General features: G+C 37.6%; 1 long non-coding RNA gene across 1 annotated transcript in view; it reads left to right on the forward strand.

Moving 5' to 3' along the window:
- Window positions 1-25,638, forward strand: part of LOC141740010 (uncharacterized) — a 50,454-nt gene that overhangs the window by 16,070 nt on the left and 8,746 nt on the right. Inside the window, exons 3-5 of the long non-coding RNA XR_012585855.1 lie at window positions 12,110-12,262; window positions 17,333-17,458; window positions 21,474-21,574. This is a non-coding gene — a long non-coding RNA (uncharacterized LOC141740010). The remainder of the gene's footprint in view (window positions 1-12,109; window positions 12,263-17,332; window positions 17,459-21,473; window positions 21,575-25,638) is intronic.

Raw genomic sequence — 25,638 nt, forward strand, 5'->3', positions numbered from 1 at the left:
GTGTTAGATCATTAATTTTTTGTACAATGTTTTGTCATTTGTCTTAAAATTTTAAAGGAGTAGAAACACTTTATTGAAATTATAGGTCTGATCTTTATTTCCATTTTCCTTATTCCGTGTACTTAAAGTACCATAGTTCTTGACAATTTTTTTCCTTTACTTGAAATTCACACTGCTTGGCTTGAGCCATAGGTGAGGTTTCTTAATAAACTCTTTGAAGGATAGGTAATTAAAAAAATAACGTTGGCCCAACAAAGAACATCATTGTCCCCTTTCTGTTCCTTCTAATACAATTACTTTTGAATAAACTAAGATGATATTTTTCAGAAGTAGCCCTTGGGCCTCATATTGAAATAACTTTGAGATAAGTCACTTCTACAAAAAGTTGCTTCTGTGCATGCAAAACCTTGTAAACAAGAACAAGAACAGAATTGCATAGGGGGTCTGTTTAAACCATTTTGTACTCCTAAGAATAGTTTAAAGGAGAGTTTAATACTCCTTCATTCTTGCATATTTTAGTATGTGTTACCTGTGCTGGAAAGTGATAAAAGCAATTGTGAGCTCCAGTCATTTGAGACCATAAGAAAATTGTAATGAAAGGTCTTCAGAAAAGCAGTGTTTATCTATGATATCAGATGACAAGCATATTTACTAAAAATCAATATAATTATTTTACTGGGTAGGGCCATGCTTTAGCTCTGCACTTTTTCTGTGTAGTTAATTTCTAGTTCCTAAGCCTCTGTAGAACTAGCAGCCCTCTTGTGAATTAGACATGATAATGGTACCTATCGTATGCTGTTCTTTGGCTTTTTTTGTTCTTGTAAACTTCATCCTTGAGTAAGTATATATATATTTATATTCACAAGTAACCATGAAATATTCATGGTTGCCTTGTGTGTGGGGAAAAATGGATACTTGATTTTTCACCTAAACCCTTCATCGAATTCAATAGTGAAAGTTTTCTAGAATTAGTGAATTTAGACTAAGGTTTTCCGTAGTTCAATAAAGACTACAATTTTACAAATCCATACAGTTGCAATGAGAACCTTGGATGACCTAAATTCTGTCATCCTTCACTCATTGTGCCTGTTATTTTGAATGTGAAAATAACTGAAGATTATAAGCAGGAGCTGTTTAATGATTTCACAGTATATTCCTGCCCCCAGTTAGCTTGTGTTATTCTTAGTCCTTGTCTTCATTTATAAGTCCATATTATTTTCCCAAGGGACTACATCTTTTTTTTTCCTATGGAAGTGTATAGTTGGTGGCTGTGATGCTGCAAAACTTTTTTTTTACATGAGGTAAGACCCACAAGAGCAGAAGATTCTTACTATTAGTAGTAACACCTTTTTCCATACGCAAAGGAATATTCAAGCCTGACTTGAATAATTGCAAAGTATAAAAAACTTGCAAGGTCTTTCAGTGATTTTTAGCTCCTGGACATTATTGCTGAGAGAAGCATATACATTAGAAGAACTGAAGTCAGCCCCTTGACAATAGCTCTCAGCAAGCATTGTCTGGTAGGTGCTCCAGAGATGAGAGGGATGAAAGCATGAAGGAAACATTTCAAGGATCAGAAATATGGCTCCTTTTCCTCACTTCTCTCTGTTCCCTTTTCCATTCAACTCTTCTGGCTTTGCTCGGGAATTCGTAGTCACAGCATTGAGGAAGTGAGTGAAAGAAACCTGAAACAGTTCTTCACACAGTGTTTTCAAACCTCAGTGAAAACTAAGTGTGTGGGGAAGGAGACTAAAAGAAATGTGACAAAGTTCTAATTCAGAATTTCTAATTAGAAATGGAAGTAGAAATTACACACCAGAAGGCAGTATGGAATAAAAAAAAAAAATAAATTCAAAAATTCAAGGTTTTAGTTCAAGTTAAAGAGTAATAAAACAATGATTTAGTCTGATGAGTCTCTGGCAGGCAGTATTAGTTTGCTTTTTCTTTCTTACAAGACAAAAAGAACTATCCAAAAAAATACTGCATTAAGAACAAGATTCTTTCACCAGCTACTGAAAATTGTCATGCAACTGTCATCTACACTAATTTACAGTATTGCATGTAAACAAATTAGCAATGGGCTTAGGTTTAAGACCAGCAAGGGGGAATGGTAAGGGTAATATTAAGTATGATTAACTGGGTCAATGAAGTACTTTGAGTAGGAATTTAATTTAGTTACTTAAATTAAAGCAATTTTGGTAGGATTTGAAATGAAGTGAACTCAGCACTAAAGTGAGAATAGAGAGCATGAGAAAGCAGAAACGGAAAAGTATTTTTTACGGTAATGTGGGACCAGTTGGTGTAATCTGCTCTTGCTGATTTGAAGCTACAGAGCTGAGACTGTCTTTTATGCAGAGAATGTATTTTAAAATGGCTTCCACGAGCAGTAAAGAATAATGATGATCTCAGATACTAACACTCATACTTTTTATCTTCAGCAAGCCCAGCAGGTAATCTGGGAACTGATCCAGATTCTTAAACATAGCTATCTAGTGCCACCTTACATGTCCTTGAGTATCTGAGGAACTTGGCTGGCAGGTAAAAGAGTATTGTCTTGTAGGATGTACTTCTGTAGAAGCTGCTGGAAGCCAGATTGGGAGACCCATCACATATAAAATGACAGATAAAGTAGAAAATACTTGTGTTCCCCTTACTAGAGGCATCTGATGCCTCTCCCTCATTGAAATACTAGAAACACAGTTACATTTCATTCAAACCTTTTTTAGTGGAAGCAAGTATAAAGTGCAAGTTAAGCTTTTTCTTCAAAAAACAGTGTCTAAGGATACTGTTTACCCAGTACAGTTTTACCCAGACGTACCTTAAGCCAACCATCTGTAAGAGCATTAAGTCTTACTTCCACCTTATGATACACAAAATGTCTATATGTCTGGATGCAAACTGATAACTACTCCATGCATTAAGTGTGGGTATTAATCTATCTGCAGAGATAGCACTTCTGTCATTCTTCAGTAACATACTAGATTGAATGCTTTATTTTTCCCCCTGACATAGTTCTAGCCCCCAGCTAGATAGTTTTGCGGGTGGGGTGGTGCTGTGGGAAATTTTTTCAGTTCGGAGACAGGGCTGGAAATGGAGTGGAGAAGGAACAGCTTCATTCCTGTTCAGCTTTTCCCAGAACAGAAGTATTAAGGCCACCTCTTTCAAAAATTATTGGTAGTATGAATGGGGGTTTTTCTTTGAGAGGAAAACTCTCTTAAATACATGAACTCATCTCCTTGGAGCACTCACCCAAGGATCAACAAGTATATAATAAATGCGAGGTGCCTTATTCATCTGGTGGTGCTTTTAACCCACTTTCCCGTACTGTGAATTACTAATACTTATTTTTCATGCAGTGTAACAAGACTTTTGTTTCCAGTAATAAGAACACATGGGACAAGAATAGCAGTGGAAAAAGAATAGCCTGAAAAAAAATAAAGAGAATAAAAGTGTATTCACAGAGAAATTAGTGGACATTAACAATAGAATTTTCCTACTCAAAGGCAGAAGAATGGAACTTTTCTGCAAATGTCAAGTAATATACAAAATGGTTTGGGGGTGGGAAGTTTGTTGATTGGTTTGTTTTTTACTTTTTTGAAAGTTTATGGCTGTTAGCATCAATTTGGTACAGGGTGCCAATGTTTCAGCACAATGCTTTTTCTGAACTGGCAGCTGGTTTGTTAAGTTTCATGGCCATCATGTATTGGCAGCAAAATTGTGCTCTAGTTCAGAAACTGGAGTAGTCAGAAGCATTTGCGGGATACTTCCATTTTATGCAAGATTAGTTGCTTGCTATAGTAATTTGAAAAACCAAAAATGTACTAAGAGGTAGCGTACCCAACTTACATTAAATGTTTTGGAGTTGAAGGCCTCAGCTGATCTTAGATTTTGAAAAACAGAATATTCAAAAAGTCACCGTCTACTTGTGCACCTGCAGATTTGTGGGAGGTGCTGCACTTGTGAACTCTGTGCAGCCCATGGATCCCGCACAGCACTGGGCTCTCTTCTCCCCTGTAGCTATTGTCCAACACGCTCACCACCCAACACTATATAAATGCAAAAGCAAGAGAAGCTCCTGTGGGCTTAAGTCTGAAAGGACTAAGCCTGAGGAGGGGCACATAGGCAGAGGGCTCATTTGAAAGCTAAGTCAGAGGGAGAATACAATGAATTTGCACCCAACACTAAACACTTATGCTTCTAGTGACCCGTTGTAGCCCTGGTTATGGCACGTTCTGAACACTAAGGAAGGCTTCAAGGGTAGCATGTGGAAGATTGCACAAGGCTCTGGAGAATCCCAGCCTGCCTAAAATCCTACCCTAAATCGGTATCCTTCACAAAGAGAAGCAATTGTTTTCTGCAGTTCACATCATCTCAAAAACTTCCCTGCCCTTTGGAAGGAAGGAGTTTTTATTTAGCTTCTGCAGCCAAGTTCTAAGCAAGATACAGATACAAGTATTTCAGTGGTTTTGGTGGGTTTTAATCTTTAGGAAATTATTCAAATCAATGCCAAATTTTCATATTTTAAATCTTTTTAAAAACTTCTATGATTAGAATGGGGGGGGAAAGAGTTTAGAGATAGACATATGTATATTATATGTGTATGTAGAAATATACTGTCTCATACCATCCACTAGATGGACTCACGAATAGGGCGTTCAGAATCAAAACTCAGACTCCTGATAAGGAGAAATATCTGCCGTTAAGCTACTGCTAGAGTCTGGCTCACAGCAACAGAGTTGGGGAAAGGAGCTTCTGCACCTTCACCTTCTGTCAGTGCAAGGACTAATTACAATTTGCCAGGAGAGAGATTCTGGCTGGCTCCCGATGCTCTCTCTAGTAATAGTGTTGAAAAGACTGGAGTATATCCAGCCAAGAATCTCACAGATTTCTGAATATACAAAGCATTATGTAAGTGCTTGAGGTAATTTAAATTAGACCTCTCATATGTGCTCAGAGTGCATGTAAGGGCGCCATATGGCCATAAAAGTGGGAAAGGTATGTGCTGAAATGCGCTAATAATTAGGTTTAGCAGAAAATTGAATATTCTGCTTGAAATGACAGGCTTATTCACAATCGTTGTCTTAACTTACTTATTTTTTTTTCCAATCACAAGCTAAATTATTATTGCTCTTTGTTTTGGTTTGTTTCCTTACCATAACCAGCTGCTCTTTACTTTAGTTGCTGTATTTGCTAAATGATGCAATACTTTCTCAATCCATAAAATCTGAACAGCTAGCAAAGGTATCAGCAGCAACCATTTCATTAAAATAATTCTCTGTAAATCACCTTGAACATACAGCTGTAGCTATGCCTACAGTAAGGGATAGAAATGACCTCCAGAGAACGCGCTTGCGTTTCCAGCTAGCACAGGGCTGTCATAGCGCTGTATTATCTCCTTACTTAGTTCTGACATCAGAAACAAGCAAAAAAATAGTCAAAAGAGAAAATGGAAAAAGACATCAGCAAAGCTTTGTGACTAATACCCACTCCTATTCCGACTTCTTTCTGTTTCGTGCAGTGTGGAAGCTGAAGTAGATCTTCAGCAGCTGTAATGACACTGGGGCTTGACGAAGGTCCTGGGATACTTGACTGTAAAACCGAGTGGAGGGTATACAATGACTCTATCTGATGCTTGATAAAATAGTCAATGCAGTGAGTAAGTAAGATGTCCCAATAGTAACAAGACAGTACAACACAGTGAAAGTAGAGTAAACTTAATGGAAATACATAATAAACACTGCAGAGGAAAATAAACCTACCGCAGCCGTTCAGTCCCCACAGCTGACTTTAGCTTATTAAAGAGCAGCACCCTAAATGCTCCAATACTTTTTGGGAATTGGATTAAACTTAATATTGAGTTTTTCTTTCAAATACTAGTATAAGGCCAAGTCAATCTTTTTTCTTTATTTCAAATCTGTAGTTGTCTATCGATACGTCTTTCCGTAAATATTTTGTGATAAATACGTGACAAGATTGATAGTGGAATATGTGCTATATAAGTAAAAGTTTCCAGAATCGTGGAGGCATAGGATTGCAAGGAACTTCATGAGGTCATCTAGTCCACTATGGGAATATTTTCCCTGTATCATTCCTGATGGATTTTCCATTCTTAATGCTATGAATGGCTATCCTTTTCTTAGAAACTGTCAAAGGCAGATTCCCCAGGCAATCTGTGGTAGTAGTTCATTATTGCTATCATTGAAAACTGATTTTTTTTTAAATCAAAACCCCCTTCCTTTGTCCTGTGTCTTTCGTCTAATCAATTTTTGTGTCACTGAAAGTGTTACCATGTTCCCCTTTTTTGGCCTCCTTTCCTCTATTCTAAAAAAACACCCTGATTCAAATGATCATGACAGATCTTGAGGAAGAAATCTTATATTCCAATCTAAGCCTAATATTAGTAGATACATCAAGTGGATTTGAGAGGCCAACTTCATTAGATTTTGAAATGAAATTGGGATTCACTTTCCTTCTAGCCGTGGATGACTGGCCGCTCTCCACATAATATCATCCTGTTGCCATGGCCTTCTGTGGGATTTTTGGTGCAGTCATGAGAAAATATTGTAAACTAAAGAAACAAAGACATGCTTAAGATACCACAAGAGAAAACAAGAAGTTTGTTGAGAGACTGTGTTTTCTATGTGGTCTTTCAAATGTGAAGAGTCAACAGTGAGAAGATACATCTGTGAGGCAGGGTTATTAATTGAGTAATGAGGATCGAGGTCAAAATGTTTTAACTGGCTCAGCTGAAGGTGGAGGTTTGAGAAGCAAGAGTCCTTTGCATCTCAGACAGCAAATACCGAGTAAACCTTGTCTCTTCAAAGTTTGTCTTTGGCATAGAAATATACTGGTCTTCTAAATATCCTGGATGGGAGAGTCTTTTAGAAGTTTGCATGCAGTCTGAGTTTATGTCCTAAATTCTAAGCCCAATTTAAAGAAGGCACCATTTCTAGTACATAGGCAGCCTCTTCTGAAACGAGGAAAGTTAAAGGAGAAAAAAAAGAATTATAACGACGTTTAAAAATTACTCTTGTTTTTATGTGGCTTTCTTGCAGTTTTCATCACTGTGAAAATAATACAGTAAATAACCCCGTCATTTTCATTATCTTTTGAATAGGTTCCTTTAAGGAAAAGGACATGTACCGGCTTGCAGTATTTGCTATAGTCCTAGTGCGTAGAATGGAAGATAACACCATATCAAGTTTCACTAACACAGGAAATAAATGCCCTGGATTTTTACATTACGTATGTAGTCAAATGAGTAATTTTCCTGATGATAGGGCATTGTTCTAAGAAAACGTTAATGGAATTTTCTTGAAGGGGCATTTACAGCATTCATGAGAAGGCAATTAACTAGCAGTCTGAGAAAGAGCAGTTCTTTAAGGGCCTCAGCAATGTATTAGGAACTGAAGATCTGAGTTCCATATCCCACTGGCATATTGAGCTGTCTTGCTATGTCACTCCTCTTAATCTGCCTCAGTCTTTGCTTCTGGTTAAGTGGAAACACTGTATGTATAAAGCACATGGAGACCTGCAAGTGAAAGGAACTAGGTGTTATCAGGAAAATATTAATACTAATTAACCATACATTTTTACATAGTATGATATGACCCATACCTCTAGGAATAGGTAAAATCAGTGTCTTGGATAAGTGTTCTATACATCGCATGATCACGTGAGAGAAATCTTATGCTCCATTTCTTTAACAGTCTGGCGATACTTACCTGCTACTAAAGTAGCATCAGAACGAAACTGTGAGTTTTGCTAGATTTGCGTTAATGATGTCTGAATCACACTGCTAAGTCATTCCTACTCTGGCTTTCCAAAATCTGATTTAAAGCAATGACTTGAAAAAACTCGTTACTTGATGCAGAATGTTAACAACTGTAGTCCCCTGGCCTAGAGTGACTGTAGTAACCTATATAAAGGCGTTTCATGTCTATGGTAGTCTTTCTTGTCTCATATCTCTCATACCTTCTCTCAGTGTTTCTCTGTCCAAGGTGGGTTTTGTAGTGCTGTAGTGTGCTGTTCACAAAAATTAATAATCCATGGATTAGCACCCCTCTGTGGAGCTGTGAGACAGGCAAAATGCAGCAATAATTTTAAATACCCTCTTAGTTTCTCTCATTAGTCCTCTCTTACTATTCCTGCTGATACGAGGTTACAACCAAGCTTTCTTTTTTTAATGAAAGCTGCACATCTCCAGTAGTTGAATGAATGTATACTTATATGACACTACAAGCATTTGTGCCACTGGGAAAAATATAAATTATTAAAAATGTGTGATAAAATTGCAAGAGTGGGCAACATTCTGAATATAGCACTATTCCCAGCTCACACCCCCACTGTCTGATGCTTTCTTTGGTTGTAAGCCTGTCCTTGAATGTCGAGAAAGCAGCGAGCACCAGGGAGTGGCAGTAACTCTAGTTCGCTGTACTGGTATTGTTAAAGAGTACATCAGCTGTGACAATTCAGCAGCTATAAGAAAACATGATCATATTTGCATTTATGGAATTCCTGCAGTTTTAAAGAAACGTGGTAAGTGAATTTCTGTCCCCTGCCCTACACCCTTGCTGATGCAAAGGGACTGGACACAGAGACATGCACATTTGCTGAATTAAGATGCTAACTGGCATTGCATTTTCTTAATCTTTAATGCCTGCAGTTGTTGTTATTAAATATTCTTCTTTGCTTTTGAAAAATCTAAAGGCGTTTCTCTTGCCCAGCGTTCCAGTACTTGATCTCATCTGAAACTATATTTGGCTATACCCATATCTATTATACATACAAGTATATTGTATTTAGTCCTGAAAAGAGGAAATTCTAAAACTGATGCCCCTGAGTGAGCTGCTGTTGAATGCGTGAAGCTGTTCTGTATGCTTGAATTGATGCTTCACTCATTAGTCAATGCAGAGCACTGAGAAACCTTGCATATGTATCATGCCATTAGAAAAAAAAGCCACACTCAATTGCTTACTCCACTTAGTTTGGCCCCACAAAAGCTGTAATAAATCATTGTTATTACTATGTTACTTGTTATTGTGCTCAATTAGTTATTTCCTTTAGACATTAAAAAAAATCAGGATGATCCAAATAAGGTGACTTATTAAAAATTCACCTCATATACACAGGAGTCTGGAAAACAATTGTCATGGTCTTAAAAATACCACGTGAATTCTGAAAGTTTCCTATGCGTTACTTCTGGTCCAGGCCTAGTCCAGTGAATTCCCAAAGTCTATCCGCCTGTAATATATTCAGACATTTTTATCAAAGGGTATTGGCTAATCAAGCCATATCTAACTAAAAGGGGATATTGCTACTTACAGATTGTTCTGGTGAATGTGAATAGTTGGGTGAATTACTGCGATTGAGCTCTGTAATGATAGGCTTTTTGGTGCAGTGGGTTTTCTGAGCCCAAACCTTTATTATCTTTCCAAAGGGATGCTACAGATTCTTACATCCTGAATTCTGGTTAGAAGTTTTGCAAAATTTTCTGTCTCTGTAAATGCCTGCAGGATTTAGGGTGGAAAACTAGCAATACAGAAAATCCCAGTGTTCTTTGATGAGTGTCATGGAAAAGAACCTTACTCTTTCAGTACACGTCAATAGAAGTGGATGCCTGAGTTAGTGAACTGTGGAGTTCCATGTAGGTGTCACTGACTGTAGGGAAGGCAAAGCTCTATTTCAGGCATGTGTATTAACTGAATGAAGTTGACTGTGTAAATATCCTGTTCAGCCATTTGAAGTTGGACACAATTTATTTTCACTCATGTTCTCTTATAAGTAGAAAAATCTCTCTTACATGATGAAGAGAATTGCTATGTATGTGTCTGAAAAGAGAAGCGAATAAGGTGTGGAGGAGCATTTAATTACTTGCAATACTAAGTGTTTAAATTGTATAGCGATGTCCATTGTCACAGTTTGCTCAGGCATTTTGCGCCGGCATGCAAGCTAATAAAGCTGTTCATGTTTCCCCTCGATTTAAAAGGAAATTATTTTCCAGTGAGCTGGTGAAGAATTAAGAGGCTTTCCCTATTTGTTTTTTTCTTCTTTGTGAAGAATCTGTGGTTTTCTGTTTACCATTACTTAGTCTGACAATCTTTTTACAGGTTGACAGGAAACTTCTCTCAAACTGGACTAAAAGAGATCTTTTGATAGCAATAATATAGGCAAGATTTAGAGCAGAGGAGCCAGCCAACAGACAAGGCCCCTTTTTCTTATATGTCTAGGTAGTCTCTTGAATAAGAAGGAAGAGAAGAATCCTCATTGGGGGGTGATATAGCAGAAAAAGGAATATTTCATCTTTGGGGGCCACATACATTTCCTGGTACACTGCCAACGCTAACCTTGTGGTGGTAAGTATCCACCTTCCACAACGCCTTGCATGTCACACACAGGTTTCAGGTTTCCACAAAGGTTGGTTTTAACTCGTCCTTTAGCTTCAGGTCCATGGCCCAAGTTTAGTCAAAGCTCTTATTTTCTCACTTTACTCTCTGCACGTTTATCTGTAAAGAGCAATTTCTTTCCATGCTGGCTCGACCTTCATCCAATGGCCCTTTCAAGGGCTGTGGGATCCTTTAAGAAAAAGAATGTATGTGTATTTATGCGGGGCGTGTTGTCTCTAATTTAAACAACTGAATATCTCATGTCGCTTAGACGGAGTACAGCTGCTCATTTCTGTTTCAGTCAACCAGGCAGAATAAAATCTTACAAGCTGAAAGTAGGTACATTAGCAAATGTTTTGGGAGTTGTTTAATACTATTCATGATGTTGATTTTCACTAATATGTCTATCTTAAACGTTCCTTTCCTGTTCTGCAGTGATTGTTTCAGGATAGACTAGGTTAAACTGAGGCAACTGAATGATGTAAGCCTTATTTTTGGGATAGACAGGTGCATGCTGAATTAGCTGTGGATTCTTATGGTATGAGTATAAAACAATATTTCACATCCCTTAAATTTGCTAAGCAGTTGTGTATATCTTTTGCTTTTCAATGGCATATTTTTCCTTTCTGTTTCTGTTAGCTGTCACCTCTCTCGTGATTTCCATGAAGCCCCTGCGATTGCGGAACAGTCTATTCAATGGCTTAAGGATAAGATTCAGCTATGGGGCGGTAGGCAGCACAGTACCGTGTGCTGCATGGGAACTGCGGGGAGGATATAGGTGAAGCAACTATACAGAGGCAGTAGCATCACCGTTAAGCGCTACAGAAGTGGTATCAGTACCAGCCACTCTGAGTGCTCTGGAGTGAACCATGATAGGGAAATGGCAAGAGGAGACATGCAATAGTGCTCACCCTCAGCAAATCAGCAACTGCTGACATACAGAAGAGACCTTTTGCTTATTTGTTTGTTTGTTTTTAATGACAGACACCTCATGAGTATCTCTACCTGGGGTTGTGGAAAACTGCAGAAATTTCCTTTGAGCAGTCCTACCCAACCTTAATAACTGCCTATTTTATCTGACCATGAATTAGACTGTCAGTCTCATGTGCTCTTTGCAATGGTTCATTTCAGAACTTCAGTTTAGCGTTTTTATAAACATCTGCGTCGCTACTTAATAAATTACTCATTGTACCTTAAAGCAAAATGGTAATGCCTGTAATAGTACTTCAGTATAGTAACTAAGTGAATGAATAATGCATGTTTGTTTCATGGTAAGTACAAGGAAATGCTGCTTCCTTTCACTTTCAGTGTATCGGATGTGCAATTATTGTATAATTAAGTTCAGCTTACATGACAGGTGAATGACATTTCTACATTGCTCTTCCAAGTCAACTACTCAAGCACACTAAATATATTGTACAACAAAATTTCAAGCATAAGCAATGCAGACAGCTACTTTAGTGCATTTTGTGAGCCAAAATGGCTTCTGTCTCAGTTTCTGCTACCATGGGTAGGCAAAATACACTTCCGATGACATGTGTATGAACTAAGAGACCCAGTAAGCTAGTGAAGTTCCTTAATTAGAGTAATCATAACAATGAATGAGTGTGGAGCACTGGAATTGTGATGGTTAGAATGAGTGAAGTTTAATCTCTTCCATGGTGTAATTTCTGTCTTTTCTTTCTTTGTTTAAATGTGACTACAACCATTTGTCAACTGACAAGAGGTCCCATACCACATTTGCAATTCTAAATGACTGAGCCCTATGAATCATTCTGCAAGAGATGTGTAGGAAGGCAATCTCAAGAGAAAGAAAATACTCCTCTAATCAAATCGATATAGCCTATCCCTCACTCAGCTCTAAAAAGGGTACTGAGGTAAGTTATTTTAGTTTGAAATGATGGAACTTTTAATTTTTAAAAAAATCACATAGTCCCTGTAATTGCATGGGAATTCACAAAGCTGTAATAGTAACCCTTAAACTGCTCTTAATTTGGGCAGATTATTTTTCACGTGATAAACCGATTAACATTTAGTGTGTGGGAGGGTGTTGTAGAACCACTATAGTCAAGGAATAGCACTTTTTAACTGTGCTAGATTTTTCCACTTATGAGTGTTTCAAATTCAGATTGAGACAACTTGCTGGAAAGATGAGTACTATTTCTGTTACTACAAAGCTCTGAATGAACTATGCAGAGTTGCAATAATTCACAATGTCAAAATAAGCAGCATTCCCCAAGTCTGCAGAAGGGGAAAACCAGAGAATGCTGTTTCAAAGTTCTTTTGTTCAGTCTGTGCTCAATGGGTGTGACTTTATGTTATTCTGTCTTTTCCAGGGGTTTTCAATGAGGTTTGTCTGGGTAGCATAGAACTCAGGAGTTTTGCCCTTCATTTCAGCCTATAATCCAGAGCTCCTTCTAAGGATGGAGCGAAACACAAAATGGTGAAATGTATTGTTTAGATGTGAGCTCAGGTCCACATTTGTTAAATTTAAATAGTGAAGGAATTTGTTTTTACCAAGTGCCCAATGTTTTCTAGTCAGAAACTGTGAAGTGAGCTAAGGTAGCTCCCCACACCTTCAAATCAGAAAATAGGGTAAATGTGTAATCAAATATTTTAGTTCAATCAAGTGGAATTTGAAAAAGGTTCAGAGGATTCTTTAAAAAAATCAATAAGAAAAATTCCTCGCGAGTTCTGTTCACAATGTCTGGAGATAAAACACATACGTAATTTTTTGAAGGCTCAAGGATCTAGTTGTATTTCTCTCCCATTCTGAAATACGCAGCTGATGTTGTGATACAAAAGAAGGCTGATTGTACAGGGATTAAGATTTTTTATTGCTACTGTATTCACTGATTGAGAGTAAGAGGTGTGAAAAATCAAAATAGTAACTATTCCTTCTGAATGGGTCAGCATTCCTATTTCTTGTCATGTTGGGTTTAAGAAATATCAGATATAAAATGACAACTTAAGATTGTCTAATGTAAAAATTTGAGATATTAGATTAGATCAGTATTTGTCCAGAAAAGGTCACTACATTTGTCTGTTACTTCGAAGTTATTAATACAAATTTTTAGAAGAAATTTGTAACCAGTGTTTGAACAATGTGAAATTTCTGTACAGTGTAATTTAATCCCATTTCTGCTATTCCTGTTGCCAGCATTGTTCTTTTTCTGTACTGATGATGCCTGCCAATAGCTGTGGAATCAACACATTCCGTTAGTACACTTCTTTGTGCCAGGGTAACTGATAAAAATTTTGAGTGATTATGTCAAGTAGTTAGAGTTTTTTGCACTGGAGTATTGATGGGCAACAAATCATTCTTCTACTAAGGTTTCATTCTTATACTAAGTTTATTTTGTGTCTTGAAATTTATTTTCATATATATATGGAGACACATATATGTGTATATTTATATTTAATATATATTATATATATAAATTACATTTTAGCTATTCTCTTTGATTAAAATTATTATTACCATTAATGTCAAATCACTATTAAACCATTGTACTGACAAGCAGAAAACAAATCCTTCAAGCTTTTAATCCCTGACTCTATCTATGTTCAGTTCTGGGCCCCTCTGTACAAGAGGGACATTGAAGTGCTGGAGCGGGTCCAGAGGAGAGCTACCAGGCTGGTGAGGGGTCTGGAGACCAGGTCATATGAGGAGAGGCTGAGGGAGCTGGGCATGTTTAGTTTGGAGAAGAGGAGGCTGAGGGGAGACCTCATTGCCCTCTACAACTCCCTGAAAGGTGCTTGTAGAGAGGTGGGTGTTGGCCTCTTCTCCCAGGTGAATAATGACAGGACCAGAGGAAATGGTCTGAAGCTGCGGCAGGGGAGGTTTAGATTAGATATCAGGAAGAATTATTTTACTGAAAGAGTGGTCAGGCACTGGAACAGCCTGCCCAGGGAGGTGGTTGCGTCACCGTCCCTAGAGGTGTTTAAGAAACTTGTAGATTTGGCACTTCAGGGCATGCTCTAGTGACGGAGATTGTAGGGGTTCTTTTGTGTGTGTGTATGGTTGGACTCGATGATCTCAAAGGTCCCTTCCAACCATGAAGATTCCATGATTCTATGTTCAATTCATTTAATTTTCAGAACATTTATCCATCCAATATTTCCATGAATGAAATACTTGCTGAGCCACGATTTCATGTTAATTACTTACACAGGTCCTGAACACCTTGAATAAATAAAAAAAAAAATCCTTTTATGGATTCATTACTGCTTATACCATTGAATATGTCCTTGTTTTCAGTATTGTGCTGAGGGAAACCCTGAATAGGCTTCATTGTCCCTAGCATGGTTAATGTCTTGTTCTGTTTAATATACTGATTGCATTAAATAAATATTTCTTTACCGCCCCTTTGAGATCATTGTATGTCTTGACAAAGCTAACTTTGTTCCTGAAAGTTCTCTGTCTGGTGGAGATAGAATTAAAAATGAATACTTATGTTATGGCTGTATGAAAGATCTCAGAAACTTGTAATATAAGTAGCCTGATCTAAGGAGCATCAGTGGTCAATGAGTGAGTGAGATCATAAAAAATGCAGGATTAATAATCATCTAGTTCTACATTCCATCAGTTAAAGTTCCTAAGTGTACCTGGATACACACGCATTATTCAGAAAAACTCTTCGAAGTACTTTGTTGCCATGAGGACGATTTTGAAGACTGTAGCAAATGTTTATCTTGACTTTCTCCAGAAACAGGGAAACAGTCATTACATTTTTTCACAGGAAGTAAAAGGTGCTCTGTAGTATTGCTTTAAATAAGGGCACCCAAAGTTCTGCTTATGCTTAGATATCAATTGTTTTCAAATATTTTCTTAATTGGAAAACAACATAGTAGCCTGTAAGGCGACATAATTCTGGTGTATTTTGTTTTGCCGTGAGAACGCCGCAGCATCCCACCTGACCATGGATAAGAAAAGACCTAATTAAACATCACAGCTCTATAATTTTCAAAAGCTCTTGTGGATGCTAAGTAGTGCGTTCTGAAGGCAATTTGAGAAGGGATGAATCTTTGATGCTGGTTGCATATTCAGTAATGATTTCAGTATTGTACTTTTCTGAGACTGTCACTGTCTTCTTTTCTGGAAGAGACTTTAGTGTCTTGTTTTCAAGATTTGTGTTATACATTGAAAAGGCTCACAATTTATATATTTGAGTGTTATTTAGCACCGTAACTGATCTACAGATAAGGGAAATTCTCAGCCATGGTGTGTAAAAAAAAAAAAAAAAAAAAAAAAAAAAACAAACCCAAACAAAAACCAAAACAACAAGAACCCAAAAAAAACCCCAAAAAAACAAAAACCAAATATATTTCGATTAAAAATATGTTGCATTTGACTAATGGTTTGCTCCTTATGTATTTTTGTAATGTACTGTATTTTACACAAAGAAGTGCACAACTGCTTGAACTCAAGAAAACGCTTAGTATCTTAATAAGGAAATAAAGTCTGTTGTTTGTTAACCTCATGTTAGAAGTAAAATAAAAGTAAAATGCAAACAAATGATAGCATTCAAATACATTTTGCTTTCCTGGAGAATGTGGTATTAATGAGTAGGTAGAGAAAAAAAGACTTGGGTGTACTTTCTGTAGCTGCCATCTGGTAGCTATATAACACAGTTGTGATGGTCAAGCAGGTGGTGATTAACCATGATTCAAAATGATGTTTCACAGCAGCCATCCACAGCAGGGAATGAATCATGGCATTCATCAATATTCTGATGGAATTCACATGCTGGGGAGAGTGAGGTGACACGCAAGCGCTGTGGGCAGGAGGGACTGGGAGCACGAAGGAGGTTCTTCTCCTTGGGAAATTGTCAGTGTCCTTCAACCGTCTGATAGTTTTGTAGGGTTGTCCAAAGAATTGTAGGAATAAGGACAAGCTGCCTTATGTATACTTTGGATTGGGATTTACATAGGTGGTTCTAGAACTCTGACTATATTATTGAACAAAATTATAAAGGAAGGTCTTTATTCTTCAGCGTCCAAATCGTTCACTGAAAAGAAACAGGCATACTGGACAAAAGTCCAAGTCTTCTTCAAATTGTTCCATTTTAGAATCTGCAACAGGCCAGGTGCGAGTAAGAAAATAAGGGGGGAAAGGGTAATCTAGACAAACCGTAGATGGGTCAGTCTCATCCCAGTGTTTTGTTTGGTTTTGGAACAATTGTTGAGAGAAAACAAGATGCAAATAAAAACGTAGAATGGAATACAATTCCACATTCTTAGAAAAGCAGGATTAATGAGCCTGCTCTCTATGTTTTGTGCAAGAGAACTTGGTGACCATCTAAACTGGTTGAAAGTCAGTATAGTATTTGGGATGCAGAATATGGATATTACTAATATCTTGCAGTTGTAAATACACAAGTTGAGCCTTTTAGAAGAGGTGAAATGTTAGTAGTATTCTACACTGCAAATTCATTTGGAATTATGTGTAATTTGATTGACCATGTAGAAGAACAATTAATACACACTGGAGCGGGCACAGAACAGCAGAATGATCAGAGAAAAGAAAGAATATCATGCAAGAGAGTAAACAAGCTTGGCTTGTTTGATTTAGCAAAACACAGATGGAAGGAGGGATATGATTCTGCTTTATAAATATGTCAAGAAAAATACCAGGATGGGAGAAGAGCTATTTAATCTGAGACTGTGTTTGCACGCACGAAATTTGTATAAAACTGGCTATAAATATATTTAGTATTGAAATTCTAAAATGCTTTTGAAAAAGAGGCAGTGGGCACAGACTGAAATACAGACAACTCCATTTAAATGAAAGGAAAAAAAATTACAGCGAAGGTGGGCAAACACCATTCCACTTACTCTTAGAACTGGGTGGCTATGTGTATATTCAAAGTAATTGAAGTGTACTCAGAAATAGATCACATGTTCTGAGTATTTAAGCCTAATGCTCTCTATTTCTTTTTCAATAGGCTGCCACGGTTCACAACAAGGCAAAACATTTCAAAACATACAGCTCCCATCTATGTCAGAGAGACAACTGATACTGAAACCAGTTGGAAACCAGTAGTCAGATCTTTAGAGATCGACCAGAACAGGTAATACCTGGTTTTCCTATTTCATGGAATCTGACTTACAAAAATCCTGTGGCCTTTTGTTTTTTGGTTTTTTTTTTATTTAGTAGCATAAAATAAAGGAAGAATATTTGCTGAAAGACTGTAACTTTGTTGACTGCGCCTTTGTAAAACTACAGATTGTTAACAAGAAACCTTCCCTGTTTTATGAAAAAGATCAGAGCAATGGTCTTGCTCCAGTATTACCTTTCCAGAGGTAACATTGTAGGCATTAAAACAAAGAAAAAAGAAATCACTGCAATAACTTTCTGAAGAAGGACAAGGCCTATCTTACAAATACTGAGGCTGTTGAAAATGCACTAGTTTTGTCAATCCGTCTAAATTTCACAAAACTCCCCTTCTAGTTTATCAAGAAAAAAATGGTGTTGTTCATACTTTTATGCACAAGGAGTGCTGAAAGGAGTGTTTATATATATATATATATATATAAAGAAGTAAACTTTATGTATAAGAAGTAATTTTATATATATAAATAAGTAAAGGTCTTCTTTTTTCCTTACAAAATATGTTGTCTTCAATTATCAAAGAGAATAATAAACCCTTCCTGTGACTTAGAGTCAAGCAGCATAGTCTTTTTGAAGTTCTTGAGGGCTTTCTTAGCTATTCAAATGCTATAAATTCAGACACCTTCTCCACATCATGCAGTGCACTTAGCTTGCATTTCAGAGAATTTTACCAACACTGCAGACTCTTGTAAGGACAAGCAGATCAATTGGATTATGCATTCGCAGTTTTGCCCAAGGCAGAAAACAATCTTGGTGCAAAAGGGGAGAAATACATACAAGAAAGCTGGCAAAATGCAGTACACAATGTTGTTGTTTGGTTTTTTTATAACCAGCAAAATTTCTCAGGGGGCAGTTCTTTGTATTAATTTTGGCTGTACAGCGTGACATGGTTACTTTGTGTAGTTGCTGCTGCTACCGCAGCTTCTATACCGAGACTACTTTCTGGGCTCTGTATTTTATTTTATTTGTCAGTCTTAATGCTCCTGCGGTCCTTGCTCTGTATTTCCCTGTCACAAAAATCATTTGCCCGTTAATCCATTACGCCTGCTGCCTAATCTGGCTGATATAATGCCTCACAGAATTTCTTCTTCAGGTCCTTCCAGGTGTTGGAACTGATTCAAGCTAGTGAATACCTACCGCTTCTTCACATTCTTGTCCTCTCTCCCACGCATCCCAATGGAGGAAGGTGGGGATTTGTATTGTCGCGTATCATACACTGAGGCTTGTTTTCCTCCTACAATTTACATCTTCTGTTTGAGGACTGCAACTCTGAATGTTTGCCGAAATCCTACTGACTGATCATGTCTAACGCTAAGTGATCAGGCTCCTCGGTAGTACATACTCATAACTCAATTTCTTCTGACCTGGCTACAAATTCGATTTCATTCTTTCCTATAAAACACTTCTTATTTTAATCCTGGTTATATAAACTCGGCTGTGCAGTATTCCATGGAGTGGAACCTTCTTTTCCCTGTACATGCATTCAGCAGTAAAGTAATATTGTACTTCATTCAGTTGATCGTTTTTGGGCATAGTCATAGGATCATCATTTGCTTTCCTGTGAGCTTGGTACAAGGTAGATGATGTAAAATGTGAAAGGACAGTGAGATTTTCTTCTAGAGGGCCAAGACTTAAAATGAAATCTTTATTTTCATGAATGATCTTGCTGATTTCAGTATAACAGCTTGGGAGAAAACTTCTGCAGGATCAGGTGTAGTTTTTTTGTTGTTCTTTTGTTCTTCTGGAGATAGTTCACATGTGAGAATCTGACTATATTGATGATTTACAAAGTATTTTTTGTCATATTACAGTTTTTACCGTGCTCACTGAATTGAGAAACCCTGTGTAGCAACTCTGCATTTTAATTTCTGATTTAGATAGGGTCTATTTATTGCTCGCTTTACTTATTCTAGGTCAACAGCTTTAATTAGTGTATTTTTAGCAGGCCATGAAATATAAATGCATACAGACATGGAAATATATTAACCAGTACAGTTCAGGCGGTTAGTGATGCACCTTTTTGTTCCTCTATAAGCAGAAACAGTTACTTGTAAGCATCACTAAGCATTTGTTTTCTTTTCTCGCACTCACGCTAGCATTTCTCTATGTCATAGTTTTGTTTTTATTCTACTTTTATTTCCCCTCCAGAAACATATTTATAACTAGTAAAATTTAATGAAAAGCAGTCTTCAAAAGTCATGTGTTTGCTCAAAAATTTTTAACTGTAATAGAAAGTTAAACTGATCAAAAGTCCTTTTGTGAAATGTGATATTCATGCCTTTACAGTGGACTGGAGCTGAATTAAGGTGCTTCCTATATTTCTAAATCAAATGTTAGGGTGGAATGGGGGAATTATGATGTTAATATGAATGATAGGAAAAAGTAGATCAATTGGATTTAATAACATGTGCTGGAGATTTTTTTGTAACTAGACTTTGCCACTTGAAAGAGGTTAAAAGGTTTTATGCGTAGGCTGCTTAAAAATAGATATAGTTAATTTCAGTTCAACAATAGTGACTGTTGTTGAATAGATCCTGGGCCTGAGAACAGCGTTGTTGTTTTACTAGTACATCCGTGACTATTTTCCAAGTGGAGGCACTGTCTGCTAGTCAAAGGCTATGTTAAATCTTCAGTTCCTAAGTTAATACTGTTGCCGGCTATTCAAAGGCTATGTTAAATCTTCAGTTCCTAAGTTAATACTGTTGCCGGCGGGACAATCTTGAACAAACCTAGGCTTTTAGTACAATACAATTTTTGTAAAGAATTGGTTAGAAGTTACCATCCACAGCTCATGTTTTTCTGATGTTCAGATCTTGTTGCACCCCTGCTCCGGTATCTGTAGATCCCATCAAGCCACGTGGTGAAGCAGGACTGCGGTTCCCATACGGGTACTCTGGGAGCTATTGTATAGGTAATGTTTTGTATCAGGCTGGAATCAATTGTATGGGAGCTGAGGATAAGGTCAAGTGGAGGACAAATTACCATTGTTGTTCTACAGCAGCAGTTAACACTGATCTTTATAGAATCTTTATTGCAAAATGATATACATTCTGGCATTGCACTTAATGGATTCTGCATGACAAGTAGTAAAAGTTATGAATGACTTCTATCAGGCTTCATTTTTTCCTGCTTTTTAGTTAATATTACAAAGCCTGATGTAATTATCCATTTGGCAGTTCTCCTTGTCAATCATCTGCTGATTCATAAGCCAGTCAAACAATTTATTACACACTGGATCATCTGTGAGGACTTTCTGGCACAGCTCCCAGCATTGAATTCGGTTTTCCAGGGTATCCCAGTAGCATCAGAACTATCCACATTATTCCTGGACCAGTCTTGTTTCCCTGCTGTACACACGGCTGTAGGCTTGTAGGCTGCACCTCTCATGTTGCCTTATATGACTCATACTCCTTTCCTCTCCAGAAAACAGACAACCGTACTTCTTTTGGCATAAGTTTTTCGTGGCCGAAAATGTAAGTCAGGTGTATATTTTGCAGCTGTTTTGGAGATATCTGCAGTTGTGTGAAAACCTACTGTTTCAGCTTGAGGGCATTTAGTTACCTTTGTTTCTTGTGGTTTGGTACGCTCTACCTATTAGGGGGGCCTGATCCACTGCAGATAGCAGCAGAAAGGTGTAAAGGGCGAGAAAGAACTTTCTCTATACTTTTACTAGTTAAAAAAAGCTAGAAAAATTTGCTGAGCACAAACTACTGTCACACTGAAGTTCCCTCTTCAGCAACTCTGTCTCCTTGGTGCACTTCCCCTTCCCTGCTGTAGCTTTCCTCTTTGTACGGCTTTCTAAGTTTCCACCTCTGACCAGTCTTGCTGTGTGTATTAAGTATGTCCTCCTAGGTTACTAAGCACTGACAAGATAAACAGTGCACGCTGTGGAGGTCTACATCTAGGCTAAAAAAAGTAATTGTTTTCACAGATTGTCATGAGGAAATACCAGTTGTCATGTTTTCCTTTTCCAGAAAGGAAATCCAAACAACCCTCGATACTAAACTATGTATGGAAATGAAAGCCTTCAGGAAAACATGGAAGGAGTGATCCCAATATTTAACAGTACTGCAAGGTAAGCTAATTGTGTAACCTGTAACAAATGTTCTCGTCAATGTAAACTCTCACAGATAACTTTAAGATGTGCTGCGGGAAGAATTAGAAGGTGCAGAAGGTTCAAAGCAATTAGTTGCCAGTTTTTACTAGATGAACCAGTTCTCAGGGGACAAATCTTTTTGCAATCTACCCCTTCCCTAGGAAGCCCTGTTACAGCTCCACTCCCACTAGAGCTCTAGGCTGTTTCTCTCTCAAACCAAACCCTAAGCAAAACCAAACCCTAATTAGAGATAAATGGTATTGTTAAGCCCAAGCTAAGCCTTAGCACAAGTCCCTCGTTCCCATCTTTAATGAGGAATTTCTCAATTGAGAACTCTTCTTGACAGCCTGTGCCTTCCATTGGTAGCCTTAGCAGAAGCCTCTATACTCAAGCCAAATGAAGAAGTTCTTAGAGAAGAGATCTGATTGCAACTTACCTCTTGCTTTGGCAGCCCCTTTTCAGCCCCACTTTGTCTGGAGCTTCAGAAAATGCCTCTCACTCAAACGCAGTTCATACAGGGCTGGGCTTGAGAGAGAGAAAAAAGCTAAGTCTGGATTGGGTTACAAAAGAGCTGCCAAAGGGAGGGGTGTGCTGGAGAAAGTGGTGTCCCCTGAAGAATTCTTAATGTAGGGCAGGTCTTTGGTTTTAGGCCCAAGCCCTTGCCTGTTGTTAGGGTTAGGTTTATGGTTAGTTCTGGGAAAGAGACATTGTAGAGCTTCAGTTGGGAGTGGAGCTGGAAGAGGTAGGCTGCAGACACATTTCTCCTATGAGAACTTGTCCCTCATCTTTGGCAGTCTCTTTGCAGCCACGCTCCAGCTGAAGCACCAAGGCTTTGTCACTCTTTGTCACTTAGCCTGAGCCCCTCAAACATGGCCCCAAAGAAAGGGATCTAAGGGGAGAGTGCTCTAACACCTTGTTGGGAGAGTTTGAATTTTTCTAGCAACAAGAGAGCTGTGGAGGAATGTTTGACTTGCCTTTTTCCAACCTCTCATTCTCATGGTTGTCTTGTGAAAGGGGAGCTCTTACAGAGCTTGTAGTTTAGTTGTTGTAAGTCATCCTGTCAATTTTGTTCATACCAGCTGACCTTCACTGGGCTGTACGTCACAGTAAGTCACTTAAAGCCAACGAAAACAGTTAGGCTTAGGCTAGTGATGGACCACCATCTGTTCAATGTTATAGCCTGCATAGAAAATCAAGTGGAACATCTAATAATTTTGTTTTATATTATGTAATTACTGTAGAGGCTTTTCATGCAACTGTGTGACTTCTGAGTTAGCACAAGGTGTCATTATAGTTGCCTTTTCTAAAGAGAAGGAAGTTACCTAAGAGATTCAGTTCTCTGCTCTGATTGTTATTCAAAGTACAAATCTTTTTTCTACTTAGCCATTAACCTATATACACATAAGCAGACACTTATGTGGTGACACAAATTCTGTTATAATTGTCACTTCTGTTGGTGTGCTGGAACTTTGCCCTGTCTCTTGCATTTCCCTTTAATTAATATAGATTTTCACTTTAATGCAGTTCATAGCTTTTTATCAAAGCTTTCACACAGAAACCTGAGAGTTTTAATGTTTCCTTTTACCTTTTAACAGATGTAATTTCAGTGCTTGTGGGAAATGTTAACTAATGAGAATGTTTTGAAGTAATTTGTAGGAATATATTTTTACGAATGATAAATTAAATGGGAACTTATTTGCTGACCACTTATTAGTCAGGGGTAGGAATTGAGAGATGTTAAACTGTTACTCCTCTTAGGTTTATGCTTAAATATATAACCTCTTTTTGAAAAATTATTTGTCAGGATTTTTTCGCAGTTATTTGTGTGTTAATAAAATAATTAAAAATTAATTACAGGACATTATCCAGAAATAGGAATAAAAACTAGAGTGAATTTGATTGGAGGAAGGAGAAATGCTTGGCCAGAAGTTACACACAACTTATTCTGAAATCAGGAAAATCCTAACTATCATTTTCCATGTTTTATTCATTTTTACTCACCTCAGTTTTCCTTAGCAGTCACTGAAACTGAAGAAAGAAGTGCCAGAATCTCATGCAGAAAGGGGCTCTTACTTTATTTCTAGACAAAATGTAGATAGAAATTGCTGAAAATTTTGGTAGGATGTCTTTTATTTCTTTTTCTTCTTTTTTAATCAAAGGTGTGAAAACAAAATAGCTAGCTTTCAAAATAGCTTTTTTTTAAATTATTTTTCCTTTTACAAGTCAAAGAGCATCTGAAAACTGAAGTGTATATATCTTTAGAAGAAGGACAGCCCTCAGACACATCATGGAAACCAGATGACAGGGACCATTTTGGCATAAAAATTGAAGTAGTAGGTGTTAACTCTACACTGTAGTAGTAGGTGTTAATGATACACTGTATCTGAAAATAAAACATCACTTGAAAACCAAGGTCGTTTCTTAAGAGGATGCTGAAGCTCCCTGTGTAAGACTGTCCGTTTTTTTATTATTCTGTTTGGCAGTGTTGGAGGTAACAGCAGTAACTTTAGATTAACATTACCAAGGTTAACACTCCATTGATATGAATGAAGAAATTCAGATTCATATTGAGACCTCTAGGTATGACAGGACTAATGGATTGTAGTTATCGAGGTTGCAGAATGACAAAGGGCTAGACAGACTGGCTTAAAATCTCAGCAGTTCTGCTTTTCTGCCACATGCCTATCAGCAAATTTTTTACAGGACATCTGGGCTGCATCACACTGCTTTTTCTAACGCTGGAGTAGTGACAGACAGGGGATTAAGATTTTCTTCCCACTGGAAAATTCTCCATTACTACAGTAGGTCATAATTAAGTCAAAATGGCATTCTTGCTCTCTCTCCAGGAAGAAGCTGATATCCTGACTCCCATGTTCACCGCGTGCTCAAGTGAACAGTGTCTATAAGCTGCTCCAAAGTAGCCCCTTACTTCTCTGGGCATTGATGAATTCTGGTCTCTGTGGTGTTGGAGCTATTTGTTTCCTGGGGCATGAAATTTAGATAAACTCAGCATACAAACTGTTGGGAGAGATTGGCACTGTGAAGTTTTGCAAAATAGTGGCAATAGCAATTGAACATGTGCTCTTATTTCAGTGCTACAACTGAGATAGTGAATGAAATTCTTATGCATGTGAGCAAGAATAGAGCAGTTGGTATGATTCTGATATTATCTCTGTATGTGAAATAAGTAAGACAAATGTGTCAAAGTCTGCCTTTAATTGATGCTAAAAAAACTGGGAAGTATGCAGAAAGTAATTAAGAACTACCTGATCTAAGTTCCAAAGACAAAGCTCTTTTCATTAGAGGCCTGAGAACTGTAATCTATATTTTTTTTCCAAATAAAGTTTAAGACGTGTTGAAGTGTACCTCATAGCAGATGACCATTTAGAGGTAACAGAAAAGAACAGAAAAAGACCCAAACATTAGAAATTCAAATAAGAAATAAACCGTACATGTTTAGGAATGAGTTACTAACCTCTGGAATGGCTTATCTAATGATGTGATAGATTACCAATTACTTCTAAACTTGAAACCAAGTTAGGTCCACTTTGCTTGAAATCCTTGAATTTTTCATGTCTTCCTGCACGTGAAAATCATTGGTTTATTACTAATCTATAAAAATTATCTTCTTTCCATCAAGTCAGATTGTGAAGCACTCATAAAGAGCAATAGGACATTGCTACTCATACATGCATCTCTTCTTTTAAAAATAAGATTGTGCTAAATTGTTTGCCAAATACCAGTATGTGATAGTGTCTCCTTAGAAGAAGCAAAATGCAAAAAGTAGTTTTTCCACGTGGGAAAATGGTATCTGCTTTTAAACTGACAAGTATGATCCAAGCATTCAAGGTTGTGAATGCTGAAGAGGATTCCCTCTCTATACAGTGCATTCATTTCAGCATTACTATTTCAGCTTGCCTTCAGCAGACTTTTCGATTCAGCCATAAGTTAAACTCTCAGTGCTGTAGCTGAGCTTCGCCTTGGGGAGTATGTTCCTGACTGCTTCCATTCTGCTTTGGCCTCTCACCTTTAAACCGACATTC

Source organism: Larus michahellis, chromosome 3 (assembly GCF_964199755.1).
Source record: "Larus michahellis chromosome 3, bLarMic1.1, whole genome shotgun sequence".
Lineage (NCBI taxonomy): Eukaryota > Metazoa > Chordata > Aves > Charadriiformes > Laridae > Larus > Larus michahellis.